Source organism: Saimiri boliviensis, chromosome 16 (assembly GCF_048565385.1).
Source record: "Saimiri boliviensis isolate mSaiBol1 chromosome 16, mSaiBol1.pri, whole genome shotgun sequence".
NCBI classification, from domain to species: Eukaryota; Metazoa; Chordata; class Mammalia; order Primates; family Cebidae; genus Saimiri; species Saimiri boliviensis.
Window position 1 is genome coordinate 37,232,933 of NC_133464.1, and position 25,524 is coordinate 37,258,456.

The window sequence follows — 25,524 nt, forward strand, 5'->3', positions numbered from 1 at the left end:
TACTCAGATAGCTGATTGTCAGTGGTTTCTCAGACATGGAGCTGATCCCTCTTCTGATAAGACAGAAACCCAGTTGGTTTGACATTTGATTAGAATAATTGAGCTGCCCTAGGTGTATGTATGAGGGTATTTATGAAAAAGACTGGCATTTGAGTTGGTGGACTGAGTGGGGAAGATTCTCCCTCAATGTGAATGAGCACCATCCAGTCAGCTGGGGGCCCAGAAGGAACCAAAAAGCAGAATGAGAATGAATTGGGGTTCTGTCTTCTTGAGCCAGGACACCCCTCTTCTTTTGCCCTTAGATGTAAAAACTCCAAGTTCTCTGACCATTGTATTATAGGGGTCCCACCGATGGCCTCCCAGGTTGTTGGAATTTTGACCTCAGACTGAGGGTTGCACCATCAGCTTCCTTGGTTTTAAGGCCTTTGGCCTTGGACTGAGCTGCACTACCAGATTCCCTGCTTCTCCAGCTTGCAGAGGGCCTATGGTGGGACTCCTCAGCCCCCATAATCATGTGAGCCAATTTCCTTTCTCATTTCTCTCTCTCTCTCTCTCTCTCTCTCTCTCTCTATATATATATATATATATATATATATATATATATATATATATATACTCTCTCTCTCTCTCTCTCTATATATATATATATATACTCTCTCTCTCTCTCTCTATATATATATATATATAGCATGTGTGTGTGCATATATATATATATATATATATATATATATATATATATAGTGTGTGTGTGTGTGTCTGTGTGTGTGTGTTGATTTTCTACCCTTGTTGTATATACCCGACACAATCCCCTTACCTTTGTGGAAGTACAGCCTATGAACACAGTAGCATAGTTACTCCCTTGATCAGATTATGGTCTATGAGAAATGTGATGAGAAAGTGACTTCCAAGATTGTGTTATGTTTTTCTTCTTCTGGCCTTGCAGAAGTAAACTACCAGGTTATGAGAGGGCTATGTGGCTAGGATTTGAGGTTATCATATAGAAGCTGAGAGTGGCTTCCAGCCAACAACCAGCAAGAAAACAAGTGAAAGAAGTGCGAGGAACTAAATTCTGACAACCACCTGAACAAGCTGGGTAGAGGACTCTTCAAATGAGATCACATCCTCAGCTGACACTCTGAAATCAGTCTGGTGAGAAGTTCACCAGCTACTCAGGGAAAGAGTAACATTCAAAAAGATGGCTTACAGCTTAAACAGCATCTTCTTCGGAGAACAATAAAGTTAAGAGGTGTGACTAGACAAAGGAAAAGAACCTTGAATCTCCAGGGCAGCAAATTGTGAGAAGGCAAATACACGGGACTCTAATGGTGCATAAAGGCTAGTTAGTCAAGTTTGCTGTGTAGATTTTGCCAGTGCTGTCTCTCGGCTCGTGAGGGTCTAAAGTCTGATGATTATATTTGCCCTTCCTGTCAGAGATGGGAGGAGAAGTATACTTGTAAATTTGTACCGTGTTTTTAGGCAAATAGAGAGAGAGCTTTCTTGTATCTGCGTCTTCTCAATGGTGTCCAGGTAAAAGGAATCCTTATGCCGACTTGGCACATTTTGGGGCAGCATATTGTTACTTCATTCTAAGAAGGGGTTCTTAACTTTTTGGAGATGATATGGCTGTTAGTTTTTTTAAAAAGCAACAACATATTTATGTTTACATTTGTATATATTAAAGAGCATGAATTTTTGGCTCAGGTTGCCCAAATTTCTCCACCTACCAAGCATGTGACCTTGGTAAATTACGTAATCATTTAGTGCCTTGGCTTACATATTGATGCAATGAAGACAACAGGATCTACTTGACAGTTTATCATGAGGATTAAATGAGTTAACATATGTAAGGTACTTAGAACAAGAACTAGCACAGGTACAAGTTCAGCAAATATTGTCATTATTTGAAAACATACACTAAGATAGTATAGAAAACATGTATGCAGTCATTGGTTAATTATATCTTATTTGTTATATACAAAAACATTTTTCTTAAAGACAGAATATTAAATTTTATGGGAGATTATTTGATTGACTATACTGTGATTATCACTATTATTTATTCATAATGCAACTGATAAAGAAGAAGCATTTGTAATAAAAGAAGCGCCAGTTTTTCCATTTCCTTGGAGTTTTCTTGTGCTTTCATTATCAGTGTTACTTCAATCCTTGGTATGTTTGCAAGTTGTTCTTTTGGGTTGTTAAAAGGTTATTACAGGTAATTCTACTTTGCTGAGCACTTATATTCAAAGCATTTACTAGATGATTCAATTGCTATATCCTTTAATTCTGTTGGTAGTTTTAATAGTTGTTTGGGGAAAGGTGTAAAGTAAGTTTACTATGCACTGATTACTATTTCAGCCCACTGTGTCTTGGGCTGCAACTCCCACTACTTACCTGAATCTAGTGAGGCAGAACACTGGCCCACACAACAAATTACACGAAGTTGGTTAATTACTTAGAGATGGGCAGAAAGAGATAGTAGAAACCTAGGAGTCAGGGCACATTGGCTCCCCAAAGCTCAAAAGAGTTCCCCAGGATTAAATGGAATTTGACCTGTGTGTGTCCTACTTGCATGGCAGCTGAGGAAGCCAGTAAAGCAGCCCACTCTGGGTTTTATATCTTAGAGGCACCATGGCTTGCTGGACTTAAAGCATTGAAGGGCATCAGGTTTCTAAGAGCAACTGGAACAGAGCCCAGGATGTTCTGGCCAGTTTCTCCTTATATCAAGATGTAGCATTCCCTGCACATTTTATAGTTATTATTGAGAACGACAAGCAAGAAGAAGTGAGAATAGGTTGCTCCAGGGTCACCTGAAGAACAGTCCTGCGTAGCTATGATTACTTGCTGTAAATATAAGAAAAGCGAAGCTCAAAGATGTAGGAACTGTGCTGAAACTCACAGATTTAGTAAGTAGTTAGATCCAGAGCCACACATTTCTAGCCACAGATTCTTTCCTCTTTAGCATGACATTACATCAGATGATTTCCATAGTTTTCATAGCAAATGAAAATGGCTAGAACTGTGTGGTAATTGTTTCTACCCCTACTGCCTGGTACAGTGATTATCTCATAATAAATATTTGTAAAATAAAAACAGAAAGTAAAAAAGAGGAATGCAAGTGATTAAACTTTGAGATAGTGCTAGGTGGCAAGTTACCGGCACTAATCATCATGCTTGAGAGACCATGAAGATTAGGAATTCGAAAAATCAGAGGATAGTAAGATTAATAACAATTAGCTTCTAACTGCCTAAGGTTGTTAACTATGTCATTTAAATTGGCCCTTCCCCAGACCTTCTCAAACCATTTATATAAGTAGTACAAAGAGATTTTACAGTATCTTTTTCATTTCTAAAAGGCATTGTGTTTCAAAGAACTGTCATAATTAAAAAAAAAAATGCCTGTTAGGTCATCTATCCAACCTTAAAAAGTAGCTAACACAAGGAATTGGCACAGAAATTCACATTTCTACTTTTGACTGGGGGGTTGAGGGGACACACAGAGGTCTAGGGATTCTTTATTTACTTAAGAAACATTTATTAATAAACAACTACTATGTATGTTCCAGGCATGTTCCAGGTAGAAAGGTTTCAGCAGAGCCCCTGATCCAGGAAACATAAATATTTAGGGAACACAGCTACCAAATAAGCAATTGAATGTGTTATGGAAGTGCATACTTGCCAGGAGGGTCGAAAAAAATTGCTGTGAAGATTGGGTAAAAGAGCATTCCAGGTAAAAAAGAAAAGCATGTGCAATGTTGAAAAAATAAAATTATCCAGAATTTCAAAGAAGGTCAAATTTAAAAATCTGTGGGGAGAGTGTCAAGACATAATGTTGGAGCAAGGGAAATGGGAAAGCATTGAAGAGCTGAAGTTGGGGAATGATGTAATCAGATTTACCTAGAAAATGGAGAATGGATCATAGAGGAAACAGAATGGACAGGGAAGTCAACTAGAATACTTGCCACATCCTAGGTCGAAGATAAGATTAACCTGAATTAGCATGAGGAAGGGGAGATGGACATAAACGGATGGCTTTAGAAGATGCTCAGGAGACAGAGATGATGGTTGGGATCTTGTAAACCAGGAGAAGGAGGAGTCAGAGATGATCTTGCAGTTCTAGTTTAAGAATGCTGGAAAAGGGGCAAGTTTAAGGGGAAAACAGAGGAGATCAATTTTGAACATATTGACTTAAACTGCCTCTGAAATACTCAAATAGAAAGGTAACATGGACTGCTTGGAATATGGAAATATGGGTGTGAAGATCAATTTTGGTTTTAGCACCATATTCATATAATTGAAGGCATGGAGATAAACTGGAGGGAGTATGAATTGAGAAGAGAAAAGAAAGTAGGGTGAGAACTCCGATTAGGTAGAGGAAGATGTACCAGGAAAGAGAAAGAACATTAACAATAGTATTCTAAGAAGAACAATATGGTTAGTAGTACCAATATTTCTAACAGTCAAAAAAAAAGATAATTTAAAAGTTTCTACTGAATTTAATAACATTAAGTCACTCACGGTTTTAGCAGAAATTCCGTGGACTTGGGGGTGGCTAATGCCAGATTACAGTGGGCTCACACATGAGTTGAACTTGAGAAAATGAAGGGAATTAAAGTAGAAATTTAAGAAGAGGTGGGGACTGCGATCGCTAGATAGAAGGGGGAACTAGTGGAGGCTTTAAATTATGTTTTATTTTTTACAAGTTGCAAGAGGTTGAAACATATGTAAGTGCTGATAAGGAGAAATAAACAGAGAGGAAAGGATTGTTCCCTGAGTCTTCAAGATCACACAGCCATTTACTGTTAAAGCTGGGATTAGCAGTTCTAATACAGGATTCCGGTTATTTTACCTTACTGTCCTAGGACTAAATTATGAACTTGGATTAAACAGAGGAAAGACATCAATCTAGAGCATCTGATAGTCTTTCTATGTATGCTGTGGAAGAGGAAGACACTACCATTACAGCTGCCAGGTCAATATTGCAGTTGCTAAAGTTATTGTAAAGTTACATGGATATTTTTGTGTGTGAGTTTGTTTTAAAGGATAAAACCACAAGCATATTGGGTTAGTGCTTTGGTAGGAGAGTAGAACAAAGCTGGTGTCCTGAATGGAGCACCTGCTTTAGCCTGATGGAGGTCTTGGCAGAAGCTCTAACTTTGAACTATGTTTGTTGTTATTGTTATTTTTGATGTTGTCATCAACTTTTTATATGTAGAGTTTTAGGATTTGAAATACCAGAGGCATGCTAGGCCTACTTCTAATCATCTCTTTTCTACCTACTGATATTGTAAAGAGGGACAATTGTTCATCTTGATGGGCAGAGGTCCAGAATATTCTCGGAGTCACATTTTCTCTGTGAGTAAAGGTTTCCGTGTTAGACATATTACCAATCTCTTCTCTACAACCTTTTCTCCGAAACGATTCAGTGATTCATCCGAGAACTATACTAAGCAGCTCTTAACAATGTCATCTACATACCTGGTCTTGGATGGTTAGGCCCTGGCAGCAGTTGTCAATAAAAGAATAAGTGAATTCCATTCGGCCATGACTCTTTCTGTAATCATTCTATAAGATCCCATGGATGGGAATGAAAAAAGGCATAGATGATTTAGAGGGAAGAATGTATACTTTCTCCAGTCTCTGGAAGTAATGTTTGTGGTCCCTCAACTGATTCTACTGATAGAGATGATGAACTCTTTAATATGTTTATCAGATTTCACCATCAATTGGAGATTGCTTCCAAACATGACTGTAATTTTCCACCCTTGTCTATATCTATGTTCTTTTGCTATGTGATCTTACAAAGCCTCCCATTAGGAGGTGGAGTCTTTTTTCCCTCCCTTCAATTAGGCTTCCCCAATAGAATTCAGTGCCAGTGATGGTATGGCAGATTCATGTCTAGGCCTCATGAGGCCTTAAGTGCTTTTGCTTGATTTCTTATGCCAAGGCTAGGCTGCTGGAGGATGAGAGGCCAACCGCCAGAGCCATGTAAGCTTAGCTGCCCAGATTGAGGTCCCAGACATGGAGAGAGCCCAGCCCAGATTACTGATACCATTGGCATTTGTGTCCCTGCCCATATCTCATCTAGAATTGTGGCCCCTAGTGTTGGAGGAGGGGCCTGGTGGGAGGTGAATGGATCATGGGGGCAGATTTCCCCCTTGCTGTTCTCATGACAGTGAGTGAGTTCTCATTAGACCTGGTTGTTTAAAAGTGTGTGGCCACCTTCCCCTCCTCTCCCTCTTCCTTCTGTTCCAGCCATGGGGGATGCGCCTGCTTCCCCTTTGCCTTCCGCCATGGTCTTAATTTTCCTGAGGCATCTCCAGCCATGCTTCCTCTAGACTCTGCAAAACCATGAGCCAATTAAATCTATTTTCTTTAAATATTACCCAGTTTCAGGTAGTTCTTCATACAATGCAAAAACAGACCAATACAATCAGCAAAGTATCAGCCTAACAGCTGGCCACATGTATAAAGGTGCTCTGCCATGACCAGATGAACAGCTCAACTGAGCACAGCCAAAATTGCCAACACTTAGGAGCTAAATAATTTTTCTTAAGTGACTACATATTGATATGATTTGTTATCCAGTCATAGCTAGCTGATATACCATTCTGTTCTATTCTGTATGTCAGTAATGTCTGTCACCACCCAAGAGATGTCATCGCTGGGGACAATGAGTAGTTATTAAATGACGATACTCTTACCAGGCTGAGCAATGTACACTACAACACAATTTACCCACAGACATGTTTAAGAACTCAAATTTCAATGACATCTCAGATTCTGATTTAGATATGCAACTGCATTCATTTTGAAGTCATATTATTTATATTGCTGGTTGGTTGTATATGATATGTTTCTAGGCACAGTACAGATTTCCTCTGTTATAAATCACAGGGTGTGACCTACAGGAAATAGCACATTTTTTTCTTATTTTATACTATAATTAGTATGTTTAAATCACAGAGTGAATACAGAATATCAATCTGTTTAGCGTGTCTCCATTTAATTCACTAACAACATAAAATATATGTGCATTTGGCAGTTGAAATGAAAAATAATGAGGTACTTAGAGAAATTAGATTACTACATTATAATAATAAGACTTTAATGATACAAGTAACATACACCCCTCATACATCTAGGTATGTGAGAAGCTATACAATTATCAAGAGTGTGGGTTTTTTCCTTTCGGTTGCCAGAAACTATTCATGTGATTTACAATCAGATATAATAATGTTGTTCTATTGGAATAAAATCTATTATGACACACAAAATTTTTATTAATTCTATTCTATTGGATAATTGGAGACCTCCTCTGTTTTTTAAAGTGACAGACTAGAGACTAAAGCTCATTTTACACTTTTTAATTTCATGCTTGTCTTCGGCTAAATCTTTTCCGTAAATTTCAATTCAACAAAACATAAATGCATCACCAAGTTAAAGCTTAATGAATTGGTTAGAATTAACCCCAAAGTCAAAGAAACTGGTTTTGTCATTGTTGTTTAAATCATTCTTCTCAATTGATTTGAAGTTTAGTTGAAGAGAGCCATGCCTGAATCACTCATATCACTAATAACATTAAGTATGTATGGCTTTGCTACCAAGATGTCAGAGCAAATACGAATGGCTTATGAGTAGTGGGAAAGGTTATAAGCACATATGCTGAGAATTTCAGGATTTCTTGGCATGCAGTCTCCAGCAGATACCTGGCAGAGTGGTCATATGCCACACAGGAGTGGTTTTGATTATGGCATATAGCACTATCATCTTTTTTTTCCAGAATGACAGTGACATATACTCATTTCAGTAAACTGACTTTGCCATGTTGTATGATATATTCATTGGAAAATTTCAAGCCCAGCAAATAGAAAAAAAGAACAATGTAGCATATCAACATGGGAGAGATTTGCATGGCATTTCATAATGTAGCAAGATAAGATTAACAGCACTGTATTTTTCTTCATTAAAAACAAATTCCAGCTGGGTGTGGTGGTACAGCCTGTAATCCCAGAATTTGGGGCATCTGAGGTGGGAGGATCTCTTGAGCCCACAGGTTCAAGACAGCCTGGGAAACATAGTGAGACCCTGTTTCTACAAAAAGTTAAAAAAATTAGGTAGGCATGATGGCACATACCTGTAGCTCCAGCTACTTGGGAGGCTGAGATGGGGAAATCCCTTGAGTTTGGGAGGCAGAGGCTGCAGTGATTTGTGATTCTGCCAATGCACTCCAGTCTGGATGACAGAGTGAGACCCTGTGTCAAAAAATAAAAGGAAAAATATTCAGTATGCTGAAATGTTACCAAGAATACCATCTTGGCACAGCTGACTAGAATTATCTACCTAAAAACATACTCAGCACAAACTAATAGTTAGCTTTGCTATGGTCAGATTATTTCATTGTTCTTTTTGGGAGATTTTTTTTGTTTAGTTGCATTTATCACTTTAGATTGACAGATTACTGCCATTTTTCCTGAGCTCTTTTAAAATAATTTTTAAGTTTAAAACCACAAACTAATAGAAAATCAAAAAAAACAAAAACAAAAACAAAACAAAACTGGCAAACTGACAATAATGTCATCCTATGAAATCAATAGAATGATCTTTCCTCCTGCTATGGTCTGCATGTATATGTCCCTCCAAAATAATATACTAAAAGTCTAGCCCCAAAGGTGATGGTTAGGAAGTGGGATATCTGGGAGATGATTTCTCATGACTGGGTTAGTGCCCTTATGCAATAGACACAAGGAAACTCATTAACCAGAGGAAAATACCATAAAAAGGTAATATCTATGTGAAAGTGAGCCCTTGCCAGACACCAACTCCATTGGTTGCTTGATCTTGAACTTCCCAGCCTCTGAACTATGAGAAATTAATCCCTGTTGTTTATAAGATACCCATAGTAAGGTAGTTTGTTGTAAGAGTCCAAAACAACTACAACAGCTTCCTTATTTAACAACGTCTTATAAGGTCTAATACAAACAGAAGACATAGGAAGCAATTCCTTGAATGAAAATGACTGACTTACACAATTTAGTGTCAGAGGGAAAGGAATGAGTTTCCTGTCTTCTTATTTGTTGTGCGGGAGATAGAACACAAAGACGGAGGTAAAGATTCAGAATGGGTTAGGCATTGGAAAGGAGTTTGTGGATGCCGTAGTTTGTGGATGCCTGAAGTAGAGATTCATTAGGGTTAGTTATTATCTACTTGCTAAAATGTATAGAATTATCAAAGTGTTCACGGGCCATGAGTTCTTCACACATTTGTGTAAATTGATGCAACAAAATAATACTTAGAATGTGGCTTGCAATTTAGTTGACGTCATGCATTTGGGTTTATACTTTAAATTGTATTCTTCATTATTGTGTGACTTAGGGAAAGGACTATTACCATTCCTTACCAGAGGAATATGAGACACAGTGTTTAATTGTTTTTTTTCTAACTTCAGCCCAAGAGCCATCCACAAATAGATTTTGAAAAGTGGTTTTAGGAAAATGAAGTAAATGGTTTCTGGGAGTGAGTCTGGAGAAGGGGCTAGGGAATACGGAAGGGGAAATGAAGGACACCAAGGGCCTGGACTTGTGGCTGTCGGTGGAGAGGGATGCCGTGCACCAAGAGAACAGTATCAAAAGTCAATTGAAAGAACAATTTCAAAACTCTTTTGAATAATTTCTGTCATTAGCAATGAGGAACAAAAGCTCTGTTTCGTCATCCTTCTCCTGTCCTCCCTGAACACCTGGGTCTGGTCCCAGAACATAGGTCTGCAGCCACATTTTAACTATATTAATAGCTGGGCAAATTTTTGTGTGATATTTTAGCAACCCGGTCACTATGTATGCAGTTGTATTTTTTTTTTTAAGCAGTCAGTTGAAACAACTGCTTTTTGGATTTTTGGAATAGAGTCAAGTTTTAAACTCGGATCTCCCTAACTGTGTTTCAGGTTTGCTTTCTTGCTTTTAGGTCTCTAAAGAGAGTTGACCACATCTTAAAAATGGACTCACTTTAGAAAGAGCATCTTGGTGTCCATCAGTTCAATAAACAGGGACAGAGTGAGGCAATTACATCATAAACTCTTATTTTAAAAATGAACTGAAAAGCAACTTTTTGATAGGTGACTTTGCAATTCATAGATTTCCTGATACTGCTCTCTAAATCTAAAACAACCTCATTGTACATGCTCATAAGCATCTATAAATATAAATACTAGAGCACATTTCCAATAAACTGAGGGAAGATAGTTATAAGCATACCTTGGAAATACTATGGATTCAGTTTCTGATCACCAAACAAGTCATATAAATTTTTGGTTTCCTGGCACACATAAAACTTATGTTTATACTGTAGTCTTAAGCATGCAAGATAATTATGTCTATAAAAACAATGTACATACTTGAGTTAAAAGCTACTTTAAAATGCTAATGATAAGCTAAGCCGTCAGTGAGTCCTAATTTGTTTGGTAGTAGAAGGTCTTGCCTCTATGCTGATGGATGCTGACTGATCATGGTCATGGTTGCTGAAGGTTAGGACGGCTGTGGCAATTTCTCAAAATAAGGCAATGAAGTTTGCCACATCAATTGACCTTCATTTTATGAAAATTTCTTGGTAGCATGTGATGCTGTTTGAGAGCATTTCACCCATAGTAGAACTTCTGTCAAAATTGGAGTCAGTCCTCTCAAATCCTGTCACTGCTTTTTCAACTGAATATTTTAGATCAGTTGTCATTTCAACAATGTTCATAGCATCTTCACCAGGAGTAGATTTCATCTCAAGAAACCACTATCTTTGTTCATTCATTAGAAGCAACGCCTTATTCCTTCAAATTTTATCATAATATTGTAACAACTCAGTCACATCTTCAGGTTCTGCTTCTAATTCTAGTTCTCTTGCTATTTCAACATCTGAAGTTACTTCCTCCACTGAAGTCTTGAGCCTCTTCGATTCATCCGTGAGAGTTGGAATTAACTTCTTCCAAACTCCTGTTAAAGTTGATATTTCGACCTCCTCTCATGAACCATGAATGTTCTTAATGGCAGCTAGAATGGTGAATCCCTTCCAGAGGTTTTTCAATTTATTTTGCCCAGATCTGTCACAGGAATAATTCTCCATAGCAGCTACTGCCTTATAAAATGTATTTCTTAAATAATACATTTGAAAGTTGAAATGACTCCTTGATCCACGGGAAGCAGAGTGGATGTTCTGTTAGCAGATATGAAAACAGCATTAATCTCCTTGTGCATCTCCATCAGAGCTCTTGGTTGGGTAGAAGCCTTTTTTGAGTAGTAGGTCTCAACAACAGGCTTAGAGTATTCAGTTAATCATGCTGTAAAAGGCTGTGCTGTCATCTAGGCTTTGATTTCTATTTTTAGAGCACAGTCAGAGTAGATTTAGTACAATTTTTAAAGGACCTGGAACTTTAGAAATCGTAAATGAGCACTGGCTTTAACTTCAACTCATTAGCTTGTAACAAGAGTCAGTCCTTTAAAGCTTTGAAGGCAGGCAAATCATTGACTTCTCTATGAAAGTCCTAGATGGCATTTTCTTCCAATAGATAACTGTTTTGTCCACATGAAAAATCTATTTTTTTAGTGTAGCCATCTTCGTAAATTATCTTAGTTAGATCTTCTGGATAATTTGCTGTAGCTTCTGCATCAGCCATTGTTGCTTTGCTTTATATATTATATATAAAGTAATAAAATGTTACTACCTCTCTCTCTCTCTCTCTCTCTCTCTCTATATATATATATATATTTATATTTATATATTTATATATATATATATTTTATTTATATATATTTTATATATATATAATATATATATTATATATAAAGTAAATAAAATGTTACTACCTCTAATATATATATATATTATATATATATATATATATATATTAGAGGTAGTAACATTTTATTTTCTAAATGCTGAGCTAAAAATTCCACACATTTGGCACATAGGTTATAAGGAGTGGGAAAGCAGAGAAACACCATTGTGTTCTTCTCATGGTTTGGTACTGCAAGTCAACCATAACTTTATTTGCTATTGGCAGCTGGTAATTGCCTCTGTGTTTACATTGAAAACAATGGGCGTTGGTGTTATTCACCACACAGTACTCATGGGCATCAAGTGGCTTTCTTTCCATTCTTCTAAATGTGATCTTCATTCATTTTCTCCAAAGCTTCTATCTTAGCTAAAAAATCCACTTCCTTATCTGCTGAGATGTTTAAAACAGTATTGAAGAGGTCTCATTCATCAATAGCTTTCCTTACTACTCCTTTCTGGAAAAACTGTGAGACATTCTATAGTCATGGAAAAACAATTCCAGTCCATTAAGATAAGTTGGTTCTTCTAAGTGACTGATGTCAAACAACCAGACCTTACTAACATGCCACAGTATGTTTTACCTGCTGAAGTTGGTATTAAAAAATGTACATTCATTACATAACTGTGGCATCAAATGAAGGATGTGTTAGTAGTTTTCTTTCATTCCTTCACTACTGAGCTTTACTTCTGTTAATATAGGAGCTGGAACATAATCATGACCAATAAAAGACATAACTAAAATATATTTTTTGCATTCAAATGTACAACTGTTGGACAAGGAATTCCAGTTCTCTGCATTCCTGTGAGATTCTGCATGTCACTTTCTGCCTACATGTTGGTAATCTTATGTCGACTTCGTTTACTGAAGTAATCTTTAAACCTAAGACCACCTTTAACGTATTTGTCATGATTCTTCAACTCATTAAGGGTTATTGCAAATACCATGATGACAAATTCTATCAGTATAACTTTACTATATTTCTTATATGTTCCATGCTCTTTTTGTATACATGAAAGACAGATTTCTCTCCTGTACTAATAGTCAGTGTTTGTCTCGAACATTCCAGAGTTGACCATTTTTGTACATAAGAAAATGTGTCTCAGGATCAACTCTGTTTTCTACAGTAGAATGTTCCTTTTACTTATGGAGGCAGGTACTTTGATATTCTTGAGTAAGCATGATGTTTTGAAGCATCAAATCTTTGGTAGTTTTTTAATTTTTTAAAAATGCATTTTAGGTTTTGGGGTACATGTGAAGAACATGCATAGGTATACACGTGGCAGTGTGATTTGCTGCCTTCCTCCCCCTCACCTATATCTAGCATTTCTCCCCATGCCATCCCGCCCCCAAACCCCACCCCCCACTGTCCTTTCCCTATTTCCCCCCAACAGACCCCAGTGTGTAGTGCTCCCCTCCCTGTGTCCATGTGTTATCATTGTTCATCACCCACCTATGAGTGAGAATATGCAGTGTTTGATTTTCTGCTGCTGTGTCAGTTTGCTGAGAATGATGGCTTCCAGGTTCATCCATGTCCCTACAAAGGACACAAACTCATCGTTTTTGATGGCTGCATAATATTCCATAGTGTATATGTGCCACATTTTCCCTGTCCAGTCTAACATCAATGGGCATTTGGGTTGGTTCCAAGTCTTTGCTATTGTAAACTGTGCTGCAATGAACATTCATGTGTATGTGTCCTTATAGTAGAACTATTTATAATCCTTTGGATATATACCCAGTAATGGGATTGCTGGGGCAAATGGAATTTCTATTTCTAGGTCCTTGAGGAATCGCCACACTGTCTTCCACAATGGTTGAACTAATTTACACTCCTACCAACAGTGTAAAAGTGTTCCTATTTCTCCACTTCCTCTCCAGCATCTGTTGTCTCCAGATTTTTTAATGAGCACCATTCTAACTGGCATGAGATGGTACTTCAATGTAGTTTTCATTTGCATTTCTCTAATGACCAGTGATGATGATGATTTTTTCATATGTTTGTTGGCCTCACATATGTCTTCTTTTGAAAAGTGTCTCTTCATATCCTTTGCCTACTTTTGAATGGGCTTGTTTGTTTTTTTCTTGTAAATCTGTTTTAGTTCTTTGTAGATTTTGGATATAAGTTCTTGGTCAGATGGGTAGACTGCAAAAATTTTTTCCCATTCTGTTGGTTGCCGGTTCACTCTAATGAATGTTTCTTTTGCTGTGCAGAAGCTCTGGAGTTTAATTAGATTCCATTTGTCTATTTTGGCTTTTGTTGCCAATGCTTTTGGTGTTTTACTCATGAAGTCCTTGCCTATGCCTATGTCCTGAATGGTTTTGTCTAGGTTTTCTCCTAAGGTTTTTGTGGTGTTAGGTCTTCTGTTTAAGTCTTTAATCTATCTGGGGTTAATTTTAGTGTAAGGTGTCCGGAAGGGGTCCAGTTTCTGCTTTCTGCACATGGCTAGCCAGTTTTGCCAACACCATTTATTAAACAGGGAATCCTTTCCCCATTGCTTGTTTTTGTCAGGTTTGTCAAAGATCAGATGGTTGTAGATGTGTGGCATTGCTTCCAAGGCCTCTGTTCTGTTCCATTCGTCTGTATCTCTGTTTTGATACCAATACCATACTGTTTTGATTACTGTGGCCTTGTAGTATAGTTTGAAGTTAGGTAGCATGATGCCTCCAGCTTTGTTCTTTTTGCTTAGAATTGACTTGGCTATGTGGGCTCTCTTTTGGCTTCATATGAAGTTTAAGGTGTTTTTTTTCCAGTTCTGTGAAGAAGGTCATTGGTAGCTTGATAGGGATAGCACTGAATCTGTAAATTACTTTGGGCAGTATGGCCATTTTCACGATACTGAGTCTTCCTAGCCATGAGCATGGAATGTTTCTCCATCTGTTTGTGTCCTCTCTTATTTCGTTGAGCAGTGGTTTGTAGTTCTACTTGAAGAGATCCTTTACGTTCTTTGTTAGTTGTATTCCTAGGTATTTTATTCTCTCCGTAGCAATTGTGAATGGCAGTTCATTCTTCATTTGGCTCTCTTTAAGTCTGTTATTGGTTTATAGGAATGCTTGTGACTTCTGCATATTGATTTTGTATCCTGAGACTTTGCTGAAGTTGCTTATCAGTTTAAGGAGATTTTGGGCTGAGATGACAGGGTATTGTAAATATACAATCATGTCGTCTGCAAATAGAGACAGTTTGACTTCCTCTTTTCCTAATTGAATACCCTTTTTTTTTTCTTTTTCTTGCCTAATCGCTCTGGCTAGAACTTCCAGTACTATATTGAATAGGAGTGGTGAGAGAGGGCATCCTTGTCTAGTGCCAGATTTCAAAGGGAATGTTTCCAGTTTTTGCCCATTCGGTATGATATTGGCTGTTGGTTTGTTGTAAATAGCTTTTATTATTTTGAGATACGTTCCATTGATGCCTAGTTTATTGAGAGTTTTTAGCCTAAAGCGCTGTTGAATTTTGTCTAAGGACTTCTCTGCATCTATTGAGATAATCATGTAGTTTTTGTCTTTGATTCTGTTTATGTGTGAATTACGTTTATAGACTTGTATATGGTAAACCAGCCTTGCATCCCTGGGATGAAGTCTACTTGATTGTGATGGATAAGCTTTTTGATGTGCTGTTGCAATCAGTTTGCCAGTATTTTATTGAAGATTTTTGCATTGATGTTCATCACGGATATTGGCCTGAAGTGCTCTTTTCTTGTTAAGTCTCTGCTGGGTTTTGGTATCAGGATGATATTGGTCTCATACAAAGATTTGGGAAGGATTCCCTCTTTTTGGATTGTTTGGAATGATTTCAGAAAAAATGGTACCAGCTTCTCTTTGTATGTCTGGTAAATTTGGCTGTGAACCCATCTGAACCTGGGCTTTTTTGGTTGGTAAGCTATTAATTGCTGCCTCAATTTCAGCCCTTGTTATTGGTCTATTCAGGGTTTCGACTTCTTTCTGGTTTAGGCTTGGGAGGGTGTAAGTGTCCAGGAATTTATCCATTTCTTCCAGATTTACTGGTTTATGTGCATAGAGTTGTTTGTAGTAATCTCTGATGGTCGTTTGTATTTCTGTGGAATCAGTGGTGATATCCCCTTTATTGTTTTTTATTCCATCTTTTTGATTCTTCTTTTTTTTTTTTTTTTGTTAATCTAGCTAATGACCTATTTTGTTGATCTTTTCAAAAAACCAGCTCCTGGATTTATTGACTTTTTTAAGGGTTTTTGTGTCACTGTCTCCTTCAGTTCTGCTCTGATCTTAGTTATTTCTTGTCTTCTGCTAGGTTTTGAGTTTTTTAAATCTTGCTGCTCTAGCTCTTTCAATTTTGATGATAGGGTGTCAATTTTATCTCTTTTCTTGCTTCTCATGTGGGTATTTATTGCTACAAATTTTCCTCTAGACACTGCTTTAAATGTGTCACTGAGATTCTGGTACATTGTGTCTTTGTTCTTGTTGGTTTCGAAGAACATCTTTATTTCTGCCTTACACCATTGTTTATCCAGTCAGCATTCAAGAGCCAGTTGTTCAGTTTCCATGAAGCTGTGAGGTTCTGAGTTAGTTTCTGGATTCTGAGTTCTAATTTGATTGCACTGTGATCTCAGGGACTGTTTGTTATGATTTCCGTTCTTTTGCATTTGCTGAGGTGTGATTTATTTCCAATTATGTGGTCAGCTTTAGAGTAGGTATGATGTGGTGTTAAGAAGAATGTATATTCTTTATATTTGGGGTGGAGAGTTCTGTAAATGTCTATTAGGTTTGCTTGGTCCAGGTCTGAGTTCAAGTCCTAGATATCCTTGTTAATTTTCTGTCTCACTGATCTGTCTAATATTGACAGTGGAGTGTTAAAGTCTCCCACTATTATTGTGTGGGAGTCTAAGTCTCTTTGTAGGTCATTAAGATATTGCTTTATGTATCTGGGTGCTCCCGTATTGGGTACATTTATATTTAGGATCATTAGCTCTTCTTGTTGCATCGGTTCTCTTACTATTATGTAATGCCCTTCCTTGTCTCTTTTGATCTTTGTTGGTTTAAAGTCTATTTTAACAGAGACTAGGATTGCAACTCCTGCTTTTTTCCTGCTCTCCATTTGCTTGGTAAATCTTCCTCCATCCCTTTTTTTGAGCCTATGTGTATCCTTGCATGTGAGATGGGTTTCCTGGATACAGCACACCAAAGGGTTTTGACTTTTTATCCAATTTACCAGTCTGTGTCTTTAGATTGGGGCATTTAGCCCATTTACATTTAAGGTTTATATTGTTATGTGTGAATTTAATTCTGCCATTTTGATGCTAATTGGCTGTTTTGCCCATTAGTTGACACAGTTTCTTCATTGTGTTGATGCTCTTTACCCTTTGGTACGTTTTTGGAGTGGCTGGTACTGGTTGTTCCTTTCTATGTTTAGTGTTTCTTTCAAGAGCTCTTGTAAAGCAGGCCTGGTGGTAATGAAATCTCTGAGCAATTGCTTGCTCATAAAGGATTTTATTTCCTTTGCTTATTAAGCTTAGTTTGTCTGGATATGAAATTCTAGGTTGAAAGTTCTTTTCTTTAAGGATGTTGAATATTGGCCCCCACTCTCTTCTGGCTTGTAGGGTTTCTGCTGAGAGATCTGCTGTGAGTCTGATGGGCTTCCCTTTGTGGGTAACCCGATCTTTCTCTCTGGCTGCCCTTAGCATTTTTTTTCCTTCGTTGCAACCCTGGTGAATCTGACAATTATGTGCCTTGGGGTTTCTCTTCTTGAGGAATAACTTTGTGGTGTTCTCTGTATTTCCTGGACTTCTATGTTGGCTTGCCTTGCTAGGTTGGGGATGTTCTCCTGGATAATATCCTGAAGAGTGTTTTCCAGCTTGGCTTCATTCTCTCTGTCACATTCAGGTACCCCTATCAAATGTAGATTAGGTCTTTTCACATAATCTCATATTTCTTGTAGGCTTTGTTCATTTCTTTTTACTCTTTTTTCTCTAATCTTGCCTTCTCACTTTATTTCATTGAGTTGATCTTCAATCTTGGATATCCTTTCTTCTGCTTGTTCAATTCAGCTATTGAATCTTGTGTATGCTTTGCAAAGTTCTTGTGGTGTGTTTTTCAGCTCCATCAATTCATTTATATTCCTCTCTAAGCTGTTTATTCTCATTAGCATTTCATCAAACCTTTTTTCAAGGTTCTTAGTTTCTTTGCATTGGCTTAGAAAATGATCTTTTAGCTTAGAGAATTTTGTTATTACCCACCTTCTGAAGCCTGTTTCTTTCAATTCATCAGTCTCATTCTCCATCCAGCCTTGTTCCCTTGCTAGTGTGGAGTTGTGATCCCTTGGAGGAGGAGAGGCATTCTGGTTTTGGGTATTTTCATCCTTTTTGTGCTAGTTTCTTCCCATCTTTTTAGATTTTTCTACCTGTGGTCTTTGTGGTGGTGACTTTCAGATGGGGTCTCTGAGTGGACATCCTTTTTGTTGCTGATGAAGTTATTTCTTTCTGTTTCTTAGTGTTCCTTCTAACAGTCAGACCCCCCTGCTATAGGACTGCTGGAGGCCCACTCCAGACTCTGCTTGCCTGGGGATCACCTGCAGCAGCCTCTGCATTTTCACTGGGAACTGCAATCCATAGCTCAAAACTGTCTTGCTTTCTTATCATTTGTGTGTTCACTGGAGTAGCACATTTAATTACCTTCAAGAACTTTTCTTTACATTCACAACTTGGTGAACTGTTTGGTGGAAAAAATCTAGCTTTTGGCCTATCTTGGCTTTCAACATGCCTTCCTCTTTAAGCTTAATTGTGTCTAAGTTGATTTAAAGTTAGAGATGAGTGACTCTTCCTTTTACTTGAATACTTATAGGCTGTTGTACACTTTTAAATTTGTCTCATTTCAATATTGTGTCTCAGGGAATAGGAATGTGCAAGGAGAAGAATAGAGATGGTAACAACCAGTTAGTGGAACTGTCTATTCCAAAACAATTATAATAGTAACATCAAAGATCACTGACCACAGGTCACCATAATAGGTATAATATTAATTTTAAAAGTTTAAATTATTACAAGGATTATCAAAATGTGACACAGAGATATGAAGTATGTACATGACATTGGAAACATGGGCCTGATAGACTTGCTCAGTGCAGGATTGCCACCATGTCTGTGAAGCACAACAAAGTGAAGTACAAAAAATGGAGGTATACCTGTAATTAATGTTCACTGTGTAATCTAAATGGAAATTTAATATAGGAGTTCACAAGCTAAATTCATCTTAGACACCCTTTAATCCAAGGAGGTAAGAGGAGAGAGATCATCAATTTGGTAACCAGAAAGGTATATATGTACCTTTAGTGTGTTCTCAATTGGGAATAATGTTTAAATACATGTTTTTTCTTACATGCCTAGTTTGAATAACAGTTACACAACTTTATGCTACTTGGCAGCTCTTGATCTTTATTATTAACATTTAAGTGTTCTTTGGGGGCTGTTTTAAGACATGCTTTACATTACGGGTATTCATGTCACCTCTTTTTCACACTGAATGAAGCTGCAGCCTTCCTTAGATAGTAAGATTTTCCAAATTCTAACCTCTAGTTAGACGCAAATCAGAGCATTTTGAGGGCAGGTACTGTGTCTTATTTTATAAACAAGTTAAATAATTAGTATCTTAGTTTGGGATGCTGTAACAACTTACCATAAACTGAGTCACTTACAAACAGCAGAAATATATTTCTCAGAGGTCTGGTGGCTGGAAGTCCAAGATCAGGGTACCAGCATGCTCAGTTCTGGTGAGGGCCCTCTTCCAGGATATAGACTGCTGGTTTTTCACTGTGGCTTCACATAGTAGAAATTGAGCTAACTCTATTCCTCTTTTTATAAGAACACTAATCCCATCATAGGGGTTCCACCCTCATGACCTAATTACCTCTCAAAGGGCTCACTTCCTAATACCATTTTGTTGGGGGTTAGGGTTTCAACATAAGAATTCAGTGGGGGAGAGGTTACATAAACACACAATCCATGATAGTGGAGTAATGGTGAATTCTTCCCCTGTTTGCATCTGAATGGTTTATAAAATCCCTCTAGGTGAGATAGCATATTGTATGGAATCATAGGAAGAGATTTTAGTGTGTGAGTTACAGTGAGACAGAAAGCACATAGGATTTGTGTTAGGACAGGTATGAGTTCATTTCCTAGCTCTGAAAAACAGGATTAAAGATTCCTGAATCTTCTAAACTCCAGCATAGAAAATCTCATCCTAAACCAATTATCTAGTTACATCTTTATCTGTAGAATATATTTCATTTCAAGTTGTCTGCTTCAAGAAATTGGGACAATTGACACTGATGATTAGCTGCTTTCTGTAAATCAGTAAAACAAAATTATTACTTTTTTCTTAAATTCAAATGTTATTTGTATTCTGTAGATCTTATTGATTTTCCTCCAAATGTCGTATTGATTTGCATGATGTTGAGCAAATCAAAATGTGTAGTATTCCAGCATATCAAATCTGCCCTAGCAAAATTTGATAGGTCATCTTTTAATATTTCCCTACTCCTGCTTAACAATCCTCAGTATCTTTATTGTCTCACACCTGCACATGGCCTCTGGGTGAAGGTAGACTACAATATAGGGAGAATCCTGTTTTCTGGACTTTCATTTATTTCTTTCTGACTTATCATACATCAAACCGTCAATATGTAAATGTTCTTTGTGACAGTTTTTGAATTATTTCATGTCTGAATTTTGACAGCAGGAATAATGGTTTTAATGACAGATATGCATCTTCCCAGTAAGTAAGAAAAGATGGGAATGCAATGTTTCTCTTTACTTTATAAGAGTGAATTGTTATTTGTCATTTATTAACATTATTTTGACTATTCTCATTATCAATCATTTTTCATGACCAGACTTTATTCTTTGGCAGCACATCTCCGATTTTCTGTTGAGAAATCCCCTCTGGGAGACATTAGTTCAACTACTGAGGGACATTCTGTTTCCTTTTACAGGCAATGACTGCACAGACGGCAAGAGGCCTGTTTTGGACATTAGTTGTTAATGTAAGTAATAATGATAATGAATTACCCACTTGAATGTTGTATACATACTTCTAAAAGTATTGCCTTTTAAAAATAGATAATTAATAGAATAGGCTTTGAATAAGTGTGATCTCTGAATGAAGACATTTTCTCGTTTATTAACAGCCACAGGTGTTCTAAGTCCCTGTCTTCCAGGCCGGTGACCCTGATTGTAAAGGCCACTTTACATACTGTCATTTCATGACTTCTGGCTTTCTCATGATGGATTAAAACAACAAAGGAATCAGAAAGAAACAAGGGATGGGGGGCTGATGGGAGGCAAATGCAATGAGTCATTGCATTGCTTTTTCTGTAGTCTCTGGTTCCTGGTGAGAGGTGAGAGCAGCATCCTGGTGGCCTCCCATAGAGGTGGGGTTGGTTGTCCAAATCCCTCTCTCTGCTTGAACAGCTCACAAAGAACTAGTGTGTGCCATGCTGGTAATCCAGCTCATCTGTTTCATATGCTTCCTGTGAGACTGGGGGAAAAAATAGGTAAAATACTCTAGAGAAGCTTGAAATGACTGATGATATTGTCATGTGGTATCTCTCGGGCTTGCATATTAAGTCCTGCTTCTCTCTGCCATGTCTCCTACTCCTTCTGGAAAAGAATTTAAGGTCAAACAGGATAGCTTGTTCGGTAGAAAGCAGAAATGTATACATTACAGGTTAAATCTGATTTTTGTTTTCCTCTGGGAGAAATAGACTAAGGACAGAAAAATCGGGGCACAGACCCAGGTTTTCCTTAGCAGGACTGATTTTGAGAAAATTGTAGAGTTAGAAAATCAATACCCTGTGCTTTGGTTCTGTACTGTTTTCAATGTTACAATACAATTTAACTTATAATGTCTATGTGTCATTTAGTTGTTCTTATGTTCCATGAATTACTTTATTATTCAAAAATGATATCCATTTTTGCCCAGTTTACAAGTAACATAGGCTTTGAGGAAAAGAGTAAAGCAACAAACTTATTTGAAAATATAAAGTTGGGATGTAGTCAGACTCTGAATGGATCTGAACATTGGGCATTTTCTGAGGATTGATGACCAGCTAGGAGGAGTTGATGGTCCTTGGCTGAAACTTGGGCCATTAACTCCAGCCAGTCATTAATTGCCTGGAAATGTCCTGGGCTGAGGTCATTATTGCTATTATAAACTGAATTAATGCCTTGTGCTTTGGCCAATAAGAATATTTGAATTATCTTTATTCTCCATTCAATTTATAATTATAAAAATGTACCAGAGGCAATCAGACCAGATGATAGATTAATCACATGCAAAATTACATTTTAAACGAATTGTTTTGGATTAATACAGCTACCTAAAGCATTTGAAGAAGTTGATTTCTCTGTGTTGGCATTCATTGAAGTTGATTTGCTATGCTGTACCCCAATTCCTCCACCCTACTTCCTATGATTGGTTCAAATTCAAGTAAATACATTGAATGAGATTTTCAATTCGCAATGTACAGATTCAACTTCCTAGAAGACATAATACTTTGATTTTGGGGTATGAAAAATTGGGATGGGTGGGCATGGGGATAGCAGAGTGGGTAGGTGTGGCAAGAATATAAATCCATGGATAAAAATTATATAAAACCTAAAATGTATATATACAGACACAATTGCTTGACTTTGTGTTATATTTCCCAGTTTTACGATTATTTTTATATTTATTATTTAACTTTACTGTTTCAATAACGTTTCCAATGAAGTATGGCAGATTTATGATTCCATTTTATAGGAGAAAATTGAGGTCTGAAACTTTAAGCAATTTGCCTTGTGTGGCGTCGTTACAGATGACCAAAGCTAGAGCTCTCCTCAATCCAAGGTTGTTTCTCCAGTGTTAGTCTATAGCAAGGTTCATTATTTTGTTCGGGGATGTTCTTTTAAATTTTCATACTGACAGTGACTCAGTCTTACTGTTAAGTGTTAGAATGGCTTTAAATGCGTTTTTCAAGGTATGTCCAAACTTCTTGAGTTCTTTAGAGGAAGAGTGCTATAGAGCTAATAAGGAATATAGCATTTTGATGCTTCAGGATGAGATGATCAATTTGCTGCTTTATCTTCTCAGGGTCTGCTTATTTGTTTTCTTCTTAAGCATTCATATTTGTCTTAACCTAGAACCTAATTAGGGAAATTATTGTATTTATGTATGTTTCTATATGTCTGTATTCTAGTCTATATGTGGAAAGCCTCTTAAATAAAGAAACCTGCTATGATATAACCAGAATGTTATTGGCATACTACAGCGAGGAAAAACAATTAAAAAGAAGTCCTGAAAAATTATTTGCAAATTAATTAACAAAGAATGAATAAGTTTATATTGTTTATGAATTGGTCTAAGAAGTTCTTAGGATATAGTATCAGAAGGAGAATGAACATTTGGATGGATTAATTTTTTTAAGGCAAGGGTCAATGCAAACTAGGTAATATTGTGAGCTAAGAAGTATTATGCAAACCATATGGCATTCTACAGTTATAATTGCAGAGTGATTGTTCTCATTCTTATATACCTTGTAGGGGTGATTATTCCTATGCTTCCTCCTGAACATCTTTTTGTGGCCAAGCTCTGGCCAGACCAGAGGGGCAGGCAGAAAAGACTCTAATTCCAGGTCTACAATACCGTTAGAATCTCTAGATAATATGTTGTGTCAGAAACAACAAACAACAGTTTAGAGTCAGACTAGGGTCTCTTCTTTGTTTCCACTTTCATCAAATGAGGAGTTGGATTATGTGATAAGATAATGACTATGCAGAAACATTGATGACTCCAGAGTCCACACTTGGCAATTGCAAAGTTCACAAAAACTGAGAGCAGAATGATTAGAATCCAGAACAAGGAAACACATCACAGTCTATTGGGGTCTACTTGGAAGTGCCAGGTGAATCTCTTAGAGGTGAATTGTTCTATTTGGACAGTAGTGTTTCTCCAAGTGCATCTGAAGTGTTAGCAATGACACAGATACCACATTGATAAACTGAGAGAAAATCTAAAACTATGACTTTGATAATTACTTCTTGAACTGAAGAGTTTAGATTGGTCTAATGAGCTTTCAGAGCTGTGAAAATATCATTCATAACATCAGGTAAGATTTAATTTCCTACCACCCTTTCCAATTGTATAAATTTCTTACCTTTTGCAACTGTATAGACCACATTATAGAAATTATTGCATGGATAGCACATATACAGAAGTAAATTAGTGATTCTTCTGTCTAATTCTTCAGAGTAGCCCATGTGACTTCATTTTTTAATTCCTGGGCACATGCTATAAGGAAACCTGTCTGCCATGGGATATAAAGAAAAGCCTGTAATAATTAGCTAATAAACGCAATGGGTTTACTTCTGAGAAACAGGCAAATGATGGGTTCCATAAGCAAAATACTGCTTAAGAAGGCACAGACTATGTGATAGTGTAGGAATCATTTAACATGGCAGGTGTGCCAGTTATCTCTTTTAGGAAGGGCAGATTCTCTGGAGCTGAACAACTCCTATAAAGCAGTTGAAGAGTTTCTGGAGGGTAAAAGTTAAATGTACGGAAAATAATAGCTCCAATATTTATTCCTTACCCTGTTACATGTCTGACCTGTATGAACAGTACTGTAATGATTTTTACAGAAGCACTTTGTTCTTCCAGGTCAGAATCTATTTTTTTTTTTTTTTTTTAATGATTAGAAGTTAGGGTTAACAATGTGGGGATATTTTAGTCAACAGAATAGGCCACTGCAAAGAAGATGACTCTGACTAGTTTAGGGTCATGACTAGTAGACAGAATTTTATCCAGAGGATCAGGCAATCCTGGAAAGTGAGCAAGGTATCATCATTCTAGTAATTACCCTACGATTTTGAACTCCCATTCCAGGAAGGTTAGTGCAAGACACAATAAATCCTCTTTCTATTGGTGCTTATACTATGGGCCTCAGTCCCTCCTTTGGTTGTGGTTAGAAAGAGTATTTTACTAGTTTGGGCAAAGGGTTGGTTAGTATAGTCTGAACGTTGACGGGCTCAGTACTGTTACCAGAGGAGTAAAACTGCAGCCGGATTCCTTGGTTCCCCACACCGGGAGTCCAATCCGGGCCACCTGGGTGAAAACCAGGAATCCTAACCCCTAGACCACCACGGAAGCAGGAACCGTAGCCCTGCACTTAAGGTTCTTTGCCTTCCTAACCCCTGAAGAATGGAGAAAGGGGCCCCGGAGGCACGGTGAGTTTACAGCTGAAATAAAACTTGAGGACCCGAAGAGTAGGCAGAGTGCAGCTTATTCGGCAGAGTAAAAGGACAGCTCCCACACTTGACTGTGAGGAGATTCGGAAAGAGGACCCTCTCTAGTCAGGGTCGGCTGGGGTTTTTAGACTTGATTTATTCCCTCCCCATTCATGTTCTTGTCCAATGAGGGGAGTTGTTTCAGACTTTTTCTGGGATGATTGCTCTTTGACTCCGTTACCCGATTGGCTATTTGTTTTATAACCTTGTGTCACAGAGCCCCCTCCTCCAAGAGCCCGCACGGGAAATTCAAAGGCAAAGAGCCCTGGGGGAGGAGGGGATGGGAAACAAAGAGCTCTACCTGCCTACCTGGCCTGAGGGCGGGAAACTGAACAGGGAGCCCTAGCGAAAACGACGCCCCCTCCCCAGCAGCAGGACCCCGGAATTCCTTCTAACACAGTCCCATAGTACCCCAAATCC

General features: G+C 37.6%; 1 long non-coding RNA gene across 1 annotated transcript in view; it reads left to right on the top strand.

Annotated features, from left to right (window-relative positions):
• LOC141581615 (uncharacterized) overlaps positions 1-25,524 on the top strand; it is a 174,071-nt gene that overhangs the window by 131,296 nt on the left and 17,251 nt on the right. Inside the window, exon 7 of the long non-coding RNA XR_012514346.1 lies at positions 20,775-20,825. This is a non-coding gene — a long non-coding RNA (uncharacterized LOC141581615). The remainder of the gene's footprint in view (positions 1-20,774; positions 20,826-25,524) is intronic.